The sequence below is a fragment of the Vicugna pacos genome, chromosome 1 (genome assembly GCF_048564905.1).
Source record: "Vicugna pacos chromosome 1, VicPac4, whole genome shotgun sequence".
NCBI lineage: Eukaryota > Metazoa > Chordata > Mammalia > Artiodactyla > Camelidae > Vicugna > Vicugna pacos.
In genome coordinates, this window is record NC_132987.1 from 36,949,937 (window position 1) to 36,964,181 (window position 14,245).

A 14,245-nucleotide genomic window follows, 5' to 3' on the forward strand; every position below is an offset into this window, starting at 1 on the left:
CAGCAAAGCATTTTGCTGAGCTGAAGTTTGCACTAATGTTGCAAAAGCAATTTTAAGTAAAAATTATGGCACCTTGGCATGAATAAAAGTAGCGGCACTCAACTATACTAGTATTATATTTTTCTTATCGTGAACTTACAGTAAAGGCATGTAGGCTTCACTTAACGATGTCCTTGATGAAACAGTGTAAGTTATTGATTTGATTAAATTTGACTCCAAAGTACATGTTTTTCAATATTCTGTGTGAGGAAATGGAAACTTCATCAAGTGCTTCTACTGCCTGAATGTGATGGTTGTTCTCAGGAAAAGCACCTGTGTGAAAGGGGCAGGTGGTTGTTTCAGCTGCAAGCTGAATTAGTTTTTTTTTCCTAATGGGTTAGTAAGTTTATCCCTTTACCTCTTCAGTTCCTATTTGCAGCACTCAATAATCCTTTGAAATACCAGACAGACCTGGCAGTGGGCAAGAATAAATTTCATACATCTGGAGTTTAAAAGTTCAGGTTCTCTGAGCATTCTGTGTTGCAGTGGTACTTGTCCAAAATTGGTACCTCCTTATAGTTAGGGAACTTAAAGTGTACCAGTGAAAAAGAGCATTTTCCCCTGCAAGGGGAAGAAAGAAAATCACTCCTCAAAACCCAGTAGATCTGGCTGTGAGGTCTTTCCTCCTGTTGCATCTCTTTAGGTTTGTATTTTGGCAATGGAATAAGAGAGACCGAAATCTAACCTGAGTTACAAGAAATAAGACAGGCAGTGATGGCTATAAAGGGAGTGACCAGGAGCAACTGAGATTCTCCTTTACCTCCCACACCCAATATATGTGCTTCACAGAAAACAAAAATAACAGATCCACAAAATACATTGCTAGAATTACAAAAATCCTTTCATCCAAGTGTGGTGGAATGCAGGAAGGGGAAGAGGGAGGGTAAATGGCACAAGGAGAAAAAACATTCAAATCAGTCCAGGCAGGGGTGGCTGATAAATGCTAGAAAAGAGCTGCAGAAAAACCAGTTGTCCTTTCTTTTGGATTTACCGGTGTTAAAAATTCACATACTGGTGTCAGGAAGGCTCTGCCTTACGCACACACCAGAGACAAAAATCGCGATGCCTCTGAAAGAAAGGAATGTGCAGAGGGTCCTAGGTCCTGCCTTCCCTAGTCAGGGAGGTAAATGAGGAAAAGAGCTACTAGGGGGTTCTTCCAATCCTAGCCATCCCCTCTGGGTGGCTGGCAACACAGTGGCCTGCAGCAACCTTCAGTTTGGCAGGAGACTGATGCATTGAGGGGAACTTCTCTGCAGAGGCTGAGCTACTTAGGGCACACTGCAGGTAGACCGTCTTGTGGAAGAATCTGTTGCTTAAGAATCTGTTGCTGGAAAAGGTAGGCTTTGCCAGGGTTGGACTTCATTTGCACTGATAATGAATAAAGGAAAGAGGATAAAAAAGAGGCAGCCACCAATAATGTAAGAGAATTGCATTGCTGTGAGGAAAGCCAAGGACAAACCAAATCCAAAGTCATCAGGCTGATTCCTTTCTACAGACAATGGCTGGTGCACTTCAATTTCTTTACTGAACCAATGGTATTTAAAGCAATTACAGTAAATAGAGAAAGAGACATCTGCAGATTAACCAGTTGAGAGACTCACAAACATTCCCTGGATGAAGAAAACAGCCTGCAGCAAAAGGCTGTAGAGCATTTCAGCAATTATTTGCAGACACTAGGGAATGGGCACTTCCTCCCTGATACCTCAAATACCAGATCAGCTGTATCCTGAAACCAAATCGCTTTCACAGCTTTGCTAAGCACAAAACAGGGTGAGCTCCCAAAGAGCGGTGAAAATCGATGTGAGGAACAGTCCAGCCACGAGCAAACATCTCCAGGTAGTAATGGATCACCAATAATTGGGGCTCTAACTGACTGAAGATCAGGAATAAACACTTGATACAACAAGAGAAGACTGAACCAGAATACTCTGCCATTCCAAGCACAGCACACGAAAATTCTACTAACAATACTTGCCTCACTCTTGCTTCCTCTTTATGCTCTGAGCTCTCCTCAGAGCCAGGACACCACTAGCCCTGGTCCACCCTGCTCCTCTTTCTTTTGCTGAATTGGGGCGTCTAGCTTTGAGATGGTACAAATTCCCTAGATGCTGTCTTAAATGCCCCCGAAAGGTCCTGCAGATAGATTTTTGACACTGTCACCATGTCTTTCCCACACAAACTACCATCTACACTAAGGAGAGAGAGAAGCATCCTCAGTTCATCGTGAAGGACAGTAACTTCGCTACAGCGGCGGCTCAGGCTCTCCGCTCCTCCATAACAGGTGGGGACGGCTGGCAAGTCCGGTTGTTTTTTAATGAAAACCGTTTTCATCAGGAAGAACTTCTGACAGACAAACTATGCTCCTTCAGACTTGGCTGTTTGTAAAAAATTAAAGAAATAGACTTGTTTCTTCAAGGAGAACAAATGATACTGCTGTGAATGATAACATTTGAGTTTTCAACCAAGTATTAGAATTTTGCAAACCTTAATCTACCACTGAAACCTTCATACCTTGCCTATAAAGTTTTTGTTGATAAAACTGGTGGTAATAGTAGCAAATGTATTTGATGTTAAAGACATGTCGGTATCTGGCACATCTGCATAACACAGTGAACCAATATATCCTTAATGACTGTAACATCACAAATGGACAGCGATGCAGTGGAAAGGCAAGACAGATCAATGGACCGTATTATAACAGTACAAAAAGTGAATTAATATGTTTTCAGATTCCATACGAAAGTAATTTTAAAGAAACTGTTGCCTACCCCTTCAAGTCGGGGCCCCAGCAGTCCTCCAGCTCATGGTCGTTTGAGCCAACAGAAGGAGACCCAGTACTGTTCAGAAGCCCAGCTCTTTTCTTTTATCAAGAAAGAGAGCGGGAGCTGAAGCTGCAGGTACACACTCTCTCCCACAGGCGGTGGGCGGGGCTGCTTTACCAGGGCCTCCTCTGTGGGGAAGGGGGCGGGGTCCTGGGGGGTTGGGCGCAGCTGCGCTGCTCACAGTCCAGACTGCAGCGCGCGTGCGGCGTCTCTGCCCTCACCCCGCCGCCGCCATCTTGAGACACGGAGTCTCCACAGAGCTCTGGTCGCTGAGGTGCGCGATGCTGCCTTTTCGCCTCCTCCCAAGAGAAACTCTGGTCTGAGGTGCAGGAGCAGGGACTCTGCACGCAGCACTCCCCGGCACTGTGTGAGCAAGTGAGACTAGACTGAGCAAGAAGGAAACGAAGCAAAAAAGGTTAGACTTTATTTTATTAACTGGATTTTATTTTTATTTCCTGGAAATTGTTAATGGGCTTTGCCGATGACAGAACTACCACCTGTCAAACTTGAGTTGTGGACTCAGACATGTATATTAACATAGGTCTGTGTGAAGACGGGTTTTCTACATGTACTTTAACCAGAACAAAACATGACTGACTGTGGAAATAAATATGAGAATCCACTTATAGTAGGAAAATCCATGAGATTGGCAGAAATGTAAAACAATGTCCTCTGATCTAATTCTTTTGGTTTTATAATATTTAATGTTCATTTAAATGTTTTGTGATGAGTTAATTTTTATTTTATATAATTTAATTAGTATTTTTAAATTCCTCATTTTAATTCCTAACAGGGAATATATAAATAGACATACCACAATAAAAAAAGAAAAATCTCTCTGGGGTTGTAAATATTTTTAAGAATACTATAAAAATACTCTGAGAACTGAAAATTTAAGTACTTCTGTCTATCAAAAGAAAATTACAGGATATAAAGTATTATTTTTAAATGTATTTGAAACATATGTAGTAGAGTTCATGGAACAAATTTTAATAGAGTAGGATTATAATCCTCTTTCAGTTGCACCTCTGACTGTGAGTGTAATCTGATTTAGGAAAAAGTTATAAGTACCTTAGCTAGAAATAAAACACTACTTTCAGAAATGTAATCATTGGTGTTTCACATTCTGGAGGTTTCCATCTCCTGCATTCACTGATCGTTAATGTCTACCTACATTTCTTAACTTAAGTGTCACCATCCTCCAAAAGCACTGGGGTCTCACCCTGGACTTTTGCAATAATTTCATAATTGTTAATCTGCTTTCACTTTTGCCTCCTTTGATCCTCAGGAGCCATAGTGAACTTTTTGTAAGACAATTTTTATTTCAGTTTTAAGTTTGTTTGTTTGTTTCAATGGAAGCAAACTCATCCCCCATGCAACATGGTTTACTTAGTCCTCTATCATTTAGCCCTTCCCAATCCCTCCGCCCTCTCCTCTCTTTCCCCTTCCTTGCTCACTCTGCTCTAGCCACTTTGACTTCTTTATGTTTCTTGTAATTGCCAAAATAATTCCTCATTCAGACACATTCCCAAAACTTTAGTCTTGCAAATATTCATAGGGCTAAGGTTTTATCTTAGCACATGTGTGGGCCACTAAAATAATGCTTAGTATATCAGTACTTGTTACCATATGTTTACCATATGTTGTTATGTGTGTGTATGTGTATGTGTGAATAGATATACATATGTATATATACATATACCCATACACACACACACACACACACACACACACACACACGTATACATCAGGGCTCCTATCCTTTAGCTCTGCCATCTCAGGATCTATCAAGTCTGCCCATAGGAAAGGAAGAAAGAGACAAAACATCCCTTTCATTCACATTCCTCTGGTATCATGCATACAACCTGATACTTTTTGTTTGTATTAATGATCAGCTACAATGTAAAGTGTCAAAAACATCATTATATTCCTAAACACAAATACATACTATTGCACTATAATATCATTCACTTCAAGTCCTTTATTTTGTAGTTAAAGAAACAAAGAAAGTTAATGTAACCTAGTTCCAAGTCACATAATTGGAACAAAACTGTTTCACTAACTCCCCATTTCGATGACGCTAAGAATAATGGGATATTATATTTTAAAAAAATATTGTTTGCCCTAAATTGCTGTCTCTCTTTCATGCAGCCTACTAGTTTCTATCCAATATTTTGAAAGTAAAAGTGAAACTAAAAATAATATTGTGGTTTTAAAATTAAAATTAGTTAGTGGTTTTCTGAAATAAGATATTTAAAACTTTTACCACTTCAACTGTTGAAGATAAAATGAGGAATGATTACAGTCACAAATTTAGTTTGAAAGAGAATAAAACAAATTTAATGAAAAACAATGTGAAACTGTTCTAATCTTGAAGAAATTTTGTTAAGGAAGTAAAATATTTAACAACAAACCTCAATTTCTTTAAATCAAAGTCTATAGTTCAAAGGATATCACTAATCTGCTCTATTTTATGTATCCTAAATAAATCCTGGTTTTATAAATCCCGATCCAACAATCTTTCCTTCACCTATAAAGTTACTCAAGTATCTATTAGTCTTTAGGTTGCTCTTAAATATTTAGAAATCTAACTTTCAATTTATAAATAATAATACTGAGAAAGAAAAGCTATAATTATAAAGACAAAATTATTCACTTAAAAGCATTGCCTTTGTTCAATTACATTTTTATATATCCATTTACTTATTTAAAGTTTGCAAGAGAGTAATATCTGTACTTTTTCTGTTTATGAAGAACATGTAAAATTGTAATAGTCATTATTGTATTAAAAAACCCAGTTGCCTCCTTAAAAATGTATTAGTATGTTTTACTACTATAGGTATTATAATAATATTTTATATTTAGTTTTATATTATAGATCACATAAAACAAAAGTGTTTTAATGTCAAATGAAAACTAAAATAGGTGTTTAATCTATTAAAAATACCATTGAACTGACAATAAAATGGGGTCCAATTTTTTTTTTAGAAAACAAAATGACTGTCATTTTAATTAAAAGATGATCTAGTTATTATTCCTGCCTAGAAAATCTACAAAAATGCTTGGGGTTATCACTGTAATAACCTTAATTATCATCTTTGGAGTCTAAACAAATTATCTATGCTTTAGCTCTGCTGATGACCAAATGGAAACATTTTCATAATGCTAAGTTGCAAATTCAGTGCCAAAAAAAGCTGCAAATAAGACATTTTATAGCAATTTCATACACTTCCTAAATATTTGAGATTGCTGATCATCACCCATGTAATCTTTCTGTTTCTATAGTCTCAAAGTTTTATTGCAGATCTACAGGATGGACAGATATAAAATCTCTGGGCCACAGCAGCTAACAACTGCTATTGATCCTCTGTGCAACTTTGTTAAGAGGAAAAAGGAGTGTATAAATTTGGTGCTCTGTGGGGGAAAGTTCTGGCACTGGAAGACCAGCTCTAAGCTGGGGTTACATGTAGTTTTCATTGATTAAAAGTAAATTAAAATCATTTTGTAAAATATATAAAATGGAGTTTTAATTGAGTTTTTTGTGTAATAAGAAAACTTCAAAGTCAAATTGTCAGCTTGTCACTTTTGCTAGACTCTTTATTATTGTTCTACTTTTTTTTATGGACTCCCTAGGATTTGTAATATTCTTTCCATGTTTATTTCCAAAGTGCACACACATAACTTTCAAAGTACATTTTTCTTAAAAATTTTATATTAATTAATATTTTAAAATATCTTTTATTTTTACTGAAATACATAAAATAGCAAATAACCCTAAATTAATAGTATTAGTATAATTTTAAAATCACTCTAACCTGGTGACAAATGTCATTGTAAAATGTCTTTTATATTTTGTATTTATACAACCTGAAAGGTTACAAGTCATAGACTTACATAGTATGCAGGAAATTTTTACAGTAATAGATACTGTAATGGCAGTGATTTTATTGCTGCTAAGGTTTTGTCCTTTCCCCAGAAAATGGAAATTCTAGACCATCTCCAGCATTGCTTCTTATTTAGAATCTTCATTCAGAGAATATGTTTCAGACAGAAGGAAATAGAGGTAGTCTAGTGTATGACATTCCTCAATCTTATTTCTTGGTTTTAAAATTTATTTTAATTCAATTCTGTAAATTGCTTTCTTCCAAGTTGACACTGAAGTATTACCCAACTGATTCAGTATATTTTTTGTGAGTGTTTGATACATTTTATTTCAAGCAGTTTTCCCTTGAATAAAACACATTCATTTAAGGGAACTATAGTTGTTTAGGTTGGTAGATATGGGAGCATAGAGATATAGGGCTGAATAAACTCAGACACAGAAATTAATGATTGCACCTAAGTGGGACATAGATAAAAGAAGAGACAACAATTACATAACTGTCTTAAGAAAGACAGATACTATTTTGGTGAGGACATGAGATTTTCCATGGTATATTGAAACCAAGCAGGACTACATGGGGGTTTCCCATGGACAGCCCCACCCCACCCCTGCCTCTTGTTTGTAAAGAAGCTTTAGCCTCCTAGACCTTCCCCAATTTCTAAAGAACAAATTTAATCAGAAAAATTTTTTTAATGCAGAAACAAAAGGAAAACAGTCAAGCAAGACAAAATAATAATAGTTTAGCAATAAAACACAGTCAAGGACCATTAGTTCCTGCTCAAGGGCTATACATAATATCCTGAGCCATATCCTGAAGTTTTTGTTTTGTTTTGTTTTTGGCAGAGACTAAAACCGCCACCAGGTGTAATTAGTTAACTGCATGCTGACCACCAGCAGGGAGACCCCCCCAGACCTGTGCTGATGATTGAGATTCCCAAAACATCACTCAGTTACCTCACCATCAGCCAGTCAGAGAATTGTACACAAGCTGATCACATACTCTGTGACCCTCTCCCTCACACTGTCTTTAAAACCCTTCCCTAAAAACCATCAGGAAATCTTGGTCTTTTGAACATGAACTTGGCCTTGCTTGGCCCTGCAATAAATGTTGTACTTTCAGCACAACACGGTATCAGTAGATTGCTTTTGCTATGCCTCTAGCAAATGAACCAAGTTTGGTTCATTAACCATACAACTTTAGTCGTAAATGATAGTGATATAATATGTAGAATTACAGGATATCTTCTGAAGATTTGAAAGGAAAGAGATTTCTTGTTAGCATAATTAGAATACCATGGGTTAAGATAATTTTGAGAATTATAGAAACTAGTGGTGGAGGGAATGTCAGAAGGAATGGTCTGAAAGAAACCATAGTAATAGGAAAGCATTCCTATTTTTGGAAAAGGAATGATTTTTATGCATCAGGAAGATCAGTGAGAACTTTTGCATTATAATCTTCTCAAGCTAATAGCTATAACATTTTTTGCTCTTTTTTAAGTTTAAATCAGCTTATATTTGCTTTTGATTTTTTTTTGATAGTTTATGTTTATGTAGAGTTAGGACAGCAAAATAGTAGCATATTTTCTGAAATCAGGCTTTCTGGGCTTTTAATTCCACATCTGGGTAAGTTTCTTAAACTCTATGGCTTATGTATAATAAAATAGTGAATGATAAAAAGTGTCCACCTAATAGAATTGTTTGGGGGATTCAATGGATTAATACATGAAAAAAATCTTAGAATAGACCTGTTTACATTGTAAGTATCACATAAATGTTTACCCTAAGTATCATTATCAGTATTTAGTGGTTAGAATGTTCAGTATGAGCTAATATGTAAGAATCAGTGCTAAATTGACAAATACCAAAATGGAGGAAGTTGAAGATCTGTAGATATATGAATTAAAATAAAAATCATCCTTGCAACTGCTTCAGGAAGAATACCTCCAAATACAAACATGATATATGCCACGTGCAAAAATATGTTTTGCAAAATGTTTTTTAATTAAATGCTTAAATATCCTAGTTTTCCAGCAAAACAAAAACACTTTATAATGTTTTGTTAGCATTTTGGAGAAGTATTTGGTATAAAATTAGAAAACAGCAAAATAAATCATTAAGCGCTCTTGTGCTCCAAGTCCTCAGGGAGAAGCCAGCGCTCCTGGCTCCCTCCAGTCCCAACCCTGTCCACCCAGGAGAGCAGCACCAGGGGCCTGGCAGAACCAGCCTAGGAAGCCATCTGTGAGGTACACAACAATGACCCTACCAGGCTGGTGAAGATCCTGCATGAAGGACCGGGTTGAGGAGTGGGGTGACTGTTCAGGCTGAGCCTGCCTGGCTCTGGAACCTTGACACTTTCACAGTTGGGTTCTGTACAGCCCTTGGGAAGCTGGCCTTCCTCTCTTCACTCCTCCTCATATAAAATCAGCACATTGTTTATGAAACAAACACAAGAAACTTAAATTGAGTTTCAGCTACTGCTCTCAAATTTAATTGGCTAGCACATGCTTTTAAAATGTACTAGTTCATTTCAAAAATAATTATTTTTAAAATAGACATTTAGTAACTTGATAAATAATATTCCTTAATTTTTTCTAAGCAGGTAGATAATGCAACTTATATGAAAAGCTCTGACTTTTAAAACTTTTAGAAATACCTTATAAGGTGACACTAGTTAAAATAATTTGAAAAGATTTTAAGTTGTGCAATCTTTAGAAGCATAATGATTATGTCAGCATTTGAAAATCAGGAATCTCTGATTCCTTACATAGCGAGTTTCACTATTTATGGTTCCAACTTGACTTAAGTGAGATTATAACTAGTAGATATTCAACTTTTCTTTTAAACTTTATTAATTAATTAGTTGATTGATTAAAGTATAGTCAATTATAATGTGTCAATTTCTGGTGTATAGTGTAATGTTTCAGTCATACATATACATACATATATTTTCATATTCTTTTTCATTATAGGTTATTACACGATCTTGAATATAGTTCCCTGTGCTATACAGAAGAAATTTGTTTTTTATCTATTTTATGTAACAGTTAATGTATTTACAAATCTCAGACTCTCAATTTCTCCCTTCCCACTCCCTTCCCCTCAGTGACCATAAATTTGTTTACTATGTCTGCAAATCTGTTTCTGTTTTGTAGATGTTTATTAGTGTCTTCTTTTTTGTTTTCTTTTTTTTTTTTTAAGATTCTACATATGAGTTATATCATATGGTATTTTTCTTTCTCTTTCTGGCTTACTTCACTTAGAATATGATCTCCAGATCCATTCATGTTGCTGCAAATGGCATTATTTTATTCTTTTTATAGCTAAGTAGTATTCCATTGTATAAATATACTACAGATTCTTTATCCTATGTTGATGGACATTTAGATTGTTTCCATGTCTTGGTTATTGTATATAGTGCTGCTATGAAAACTGGGGTGCATGTATGTGGATGACATGATACTATACACAGAAAACTCTAAAAGCTCCACACAAAAACTATTAGAGCTGATAAAAGAATTTGGCAAGGTATCAGAATACAAGATTAACATACAGAAATCAGTTGCATTTCTTTACACTAACAATGAAATATCAAAAAATGAAAGTAAAGAAACAATCCCTTTAAAAAATCGGTTTATTTTATTTCACTGCTAACCTAAAAATATTAGTCCTGTAATTTTTTTTGAAAGATGCTTCTATATTAAACATAATAGCAAAATTTTTGTGTGCTTGTAATATTTTAGACTTCCTTTTCAGTGCTTTGCATTAATGTTCACAATTGAATGTTATAACATCCTTAGGGAGTATATATTCTTAGCATCCTTAATTTAAAGAAGGAAAAGAGCACTTTGTTTTTTAAATAAACTTTCCCACAATCTCACAGCTAGAAATTACAGAGCTGGTTCCAGTAATGGCAGAGTAGCTTATATCAAATTAGCCCTCCTGCAGAAAACATTACCAACTGTTGGGCAAATATAAAAAAAAAAAAATCATATGACCAAAAGCATGCAGTTCAAGATGGAATTTAACCCATGAATAAAAGGATGTAATTTGAGTGAGATCTTCATTTGTAAGGCTTTTCCCCTATTGAGCAGAACACAGCAGAAAGTCACACTCTTATTGGCCTGAAGAAAATGGGACATTAAAAGACTGGAAAATGAAAGGAATATTGGGATATGAGAGAGCTATAAATGGTAAGCCAAAACTATGCATACAAATTCCCTTAGATTTTTGATTAACTGCAGAACTGCAGACAAGATTCCAAAGATCAGAGGGAGAAAACCACAGATGGAAAGCTTAAAGACCTGAGTAGAGATTTCAGCTATTTCCCAATGCAGCTTGGAGTAGAGTCTTGACAACATAGAGAAATCTGCCAAATACCTTGAACTTTACATGAATATTCCAGGAGGGCTGCATTTATGAGTAAGATGTTATCCTCTGGACTAAGCACAAAATTAAATAGACACACATTGCAAAGTATCAAGTCAAATATCTGCAAATTCAAGGTAATCTCCTGCTTTTTTAACTGGCCATTACCACTAAACTTAATTTTCAGAAGAAAATAACAAAATCAAAATATCATAACATATCATCCAGTATACAGTTAAAACTTAACCTAGATGAGATTAAAGAGAAAATGTAATCCAGAATCAAAAGAAAAGACCAGTCTATGGAAACAGAAACACAAATAGAGCAGGTATTGAAATAACTATAACACAAGCTTAAGATTCTATAGAAAGTAGGAAATAATGGATGAAGAAATGGGGAATTTCCTATAAAATTAGGGAAGTATAAAAGGAACTCAAATAGAAATCTTAGAATTGAAAAATAAAATATCTGAAATTAAAAAATTTACTAGATGGCTTTAAGAGCACATTGGACATCCCACAAGAAAGGATTACTCAATATGAAATCAAGTTAATTGAAATCATATAATCTAAAGCACAGAAAGGGAGAAAAAAGAAGTCAAAGAGATTTAATGATCAGTGAACAGTTCAAAATACATGTAATTTCAGTCTCAAAAAGAGAGGAAAGATAAAATGGGACAGAAGAAATATACTTAAAGAAATACCGGCTGAAAATTTTCTTTTTTTTTCTATAGGTATATTTTATTGATGTATAGTCAGTTTACAGTGTGTCACTTTCTGGTATATAGCACAATGCTTCAGTCATACATGAATATGTGTGTGTGTGTGTATATATATATATATATACACATATATATTCATTTTCATACTTTTCACCACAAGTTACTACAAGATATCATAGTTCCCTGCACAATACAGCACGAACTTGTTGTTTATCTATTCTATATATATCAGTTAGTATCTGCAAATCTCTTAACTCCCAATTTATCCCCTCCAACTCTCCTCCCCTCCTGGTAACCACAAGTTTGCTCTCTAAATCTGAGAGTCTGTTTCTGTTTTACAATAAGTTTGCATAAGTTCGTTTGTCTTTTTTTTAGTTTCCACATATAAGTGATATCATATGGCATTTTTTTTCTCTTTATGGCTTATTTCACTTAGAATGACAATCTTCAGGTCCATCTGTATTGCTGCAAATGGCATTGTTTTATTCTTTTTTATGGTAGAGTAGTATTCCATTGTATAAATATACTACAACTTCTTTATTCAGTCATTTGTTGATGGACATTTAGGTTGTTTCCATGTCTTGGCTATTGTAAATAGTGCTGCTATGAACATTGGGTGCATGTGTCTCTTTGAATTAAAGTTCCCTGTGGATATATGCCCAGGAGTGGGATGGCTGGGTCATGTGGTAAGTCTATTTTTGGTCTTTTGAGGATTCTCCATACTGTTTTCCATGATGGCTGCACCAAACTACATTCCTACCAACAGTGCAGGAAGGTTCCCTTTTCTCCACACCCTCTACAGCATTTATCACTTGTGGACTTCTGAATGATGGCCATTGTGACTGGTGTGAGGTGATGCCTCATGGTAATTTGGATTTACATTTCTCTGATAATTAGTGATATTGAGCATTTTTTCATGTGCCTATTGACGATTTGTATGTCTCCACTGGAGAATTGCTTGTTTAGGTCTTCTGCCCATTTTTGGATTGGGTGGCTTTTTTTTTTCTTGTTAAATTGTATGAGCTGTTTAAATATTCTGGAAATTAAGATAAGGGCTTAATTTACAGAATATAAAATTTTCAAAATTTAATAAAAAAGAGCAAGCTAAAGAATTAATAATGCCAAGATATTGCAAGGTAATTGTTGGGTATTCTGCAGTCCTATGTGTATTATGAGCAGAGATCCTGACTAACTTTGTTCCAGATTATTTCGTCAAAGATATTTGTATAGTGAATGGCCTTGGAAAATAGGCGGATGTGTCTTTCTCCAGAGCAAAGAGCAGGGTTTTTGGTTTGTTTTTGTTTCCTTGCCTACTATAATGAAAACAAAGTCATCTTGAAATGCAAAGGACAGGGAATCTATTGTCCATTACGGAAGATTCAGATTCCCTAACTTCAGAGTTTATCTTCTGTACTGGAACCCACTGTGTACAAGTGGTTCTTCTTATCCTCTTTGCAATATCCTCAGGGAATTAAGACTCTGGAAACTAGTGAAAATGTTGACATTCTGGCTACTGTGTTTGCTCTGAGTCATAAAGTTTTCTGTTCCTGATTGTGGTAGGCTAATGTGTTGGCTGTAAGTAAGGTAAATGTTTTATATCCTTCACTATTCTTTATAGTAGTCAGAATTCCAGAACCTGCAGCCCAAAGGAGAGTGGGGGTTGGGAGGGTACGAGAGAGAAAGAAAGAGGAGAAAAGAAGGGAAAGAGGAAAAAAAAGAAAAAAAAGGATGAATAATCACAACAGATTACATTAATGTTTAAACTAGGAGAGGCTAAGTATCATGTATTAAAAAGGCACTAGCTAGATACCAAATCTTGAACTCAGATTAAGACTAATGTTTATTAACTGTAGGTCAGAGTTGTACTCAATTTTAGATTAGGGAACATATTAAAAAATGGTGGGACCTAAATGATGGTAAGATTGTTTTGTGAAAAGAAGTTGAAAGCCTGCATGTGCGTACTTCAGAGAAGAGAAGAATGAGAAGAGACTTAAGAAAGGTCTAATATATGTTTGAAGGATCATCACGCAAATGTGGTAATAGAAAGTGTTCTCTTCCTCCTGGATAAGACTAGGACAAATAAGCTGAAACTGAAGACATACTTGAGTTGACCATAGATCTTTTTGATGAATAGAGCTGCTCATTGGTAGAATAAGCCTTCCAGGAATAAAAGAAGTTCCCTTTTTAAGAAGAATGGCCATTTATCAGCTTGAATTCTAACTTAAACTCTAATACTATGTTCATGTATGAATGGTTAAATATAATACAACCATTCCTGCATCTGTAAAACAAATAGTTTTAAGAAAGTTATCAGATTTGAAAGTCACTTCTTTCTCTAACCATTTGAATTTCCAGACACATAGAGAAATAAAGGTGATAATCAAGAACAGACTTGAGATGTCAATTTGAGATTTC

The 14,245-nt window shown here is 35.3% G+C and overlaps 1 long non-coding RNA gene and 1 pseudogene across 3 annotated transcripts in view; one reads left to right on the forward strand and one right to left on the reverse strand.

The window, feature by feature from the left end:
* Positions 1 to 1,182: 1,182 nt before the first annotated feature.
* Positions 1,183 to 1,691, reverse strand: LOC102538816 (etoposide-induced protein 2.4 homolog pseudogene; annotated as a pseudogene).
* Positions 1,692 to 3,093: 1,402 nt separating this feature from the next.
* Positions 3,094 to 14,245, forward strand: part of LOC140696184 (uncharacterized) — a 704,768-nt gene continuing 693,616 nt past the window's right edge. For all 3 annotated transcript variants that reach the window (XR_012072317.1, XR_012072320.1, XR_012072319.1), the window contains exon 1: positions 3,094 to 3,276. This is a non-coding gene — a long non-coding RNA (uncharacterized lncRNA). The remainder of the gene's footprint in view (positions 3,277 to 14,245) is intronic.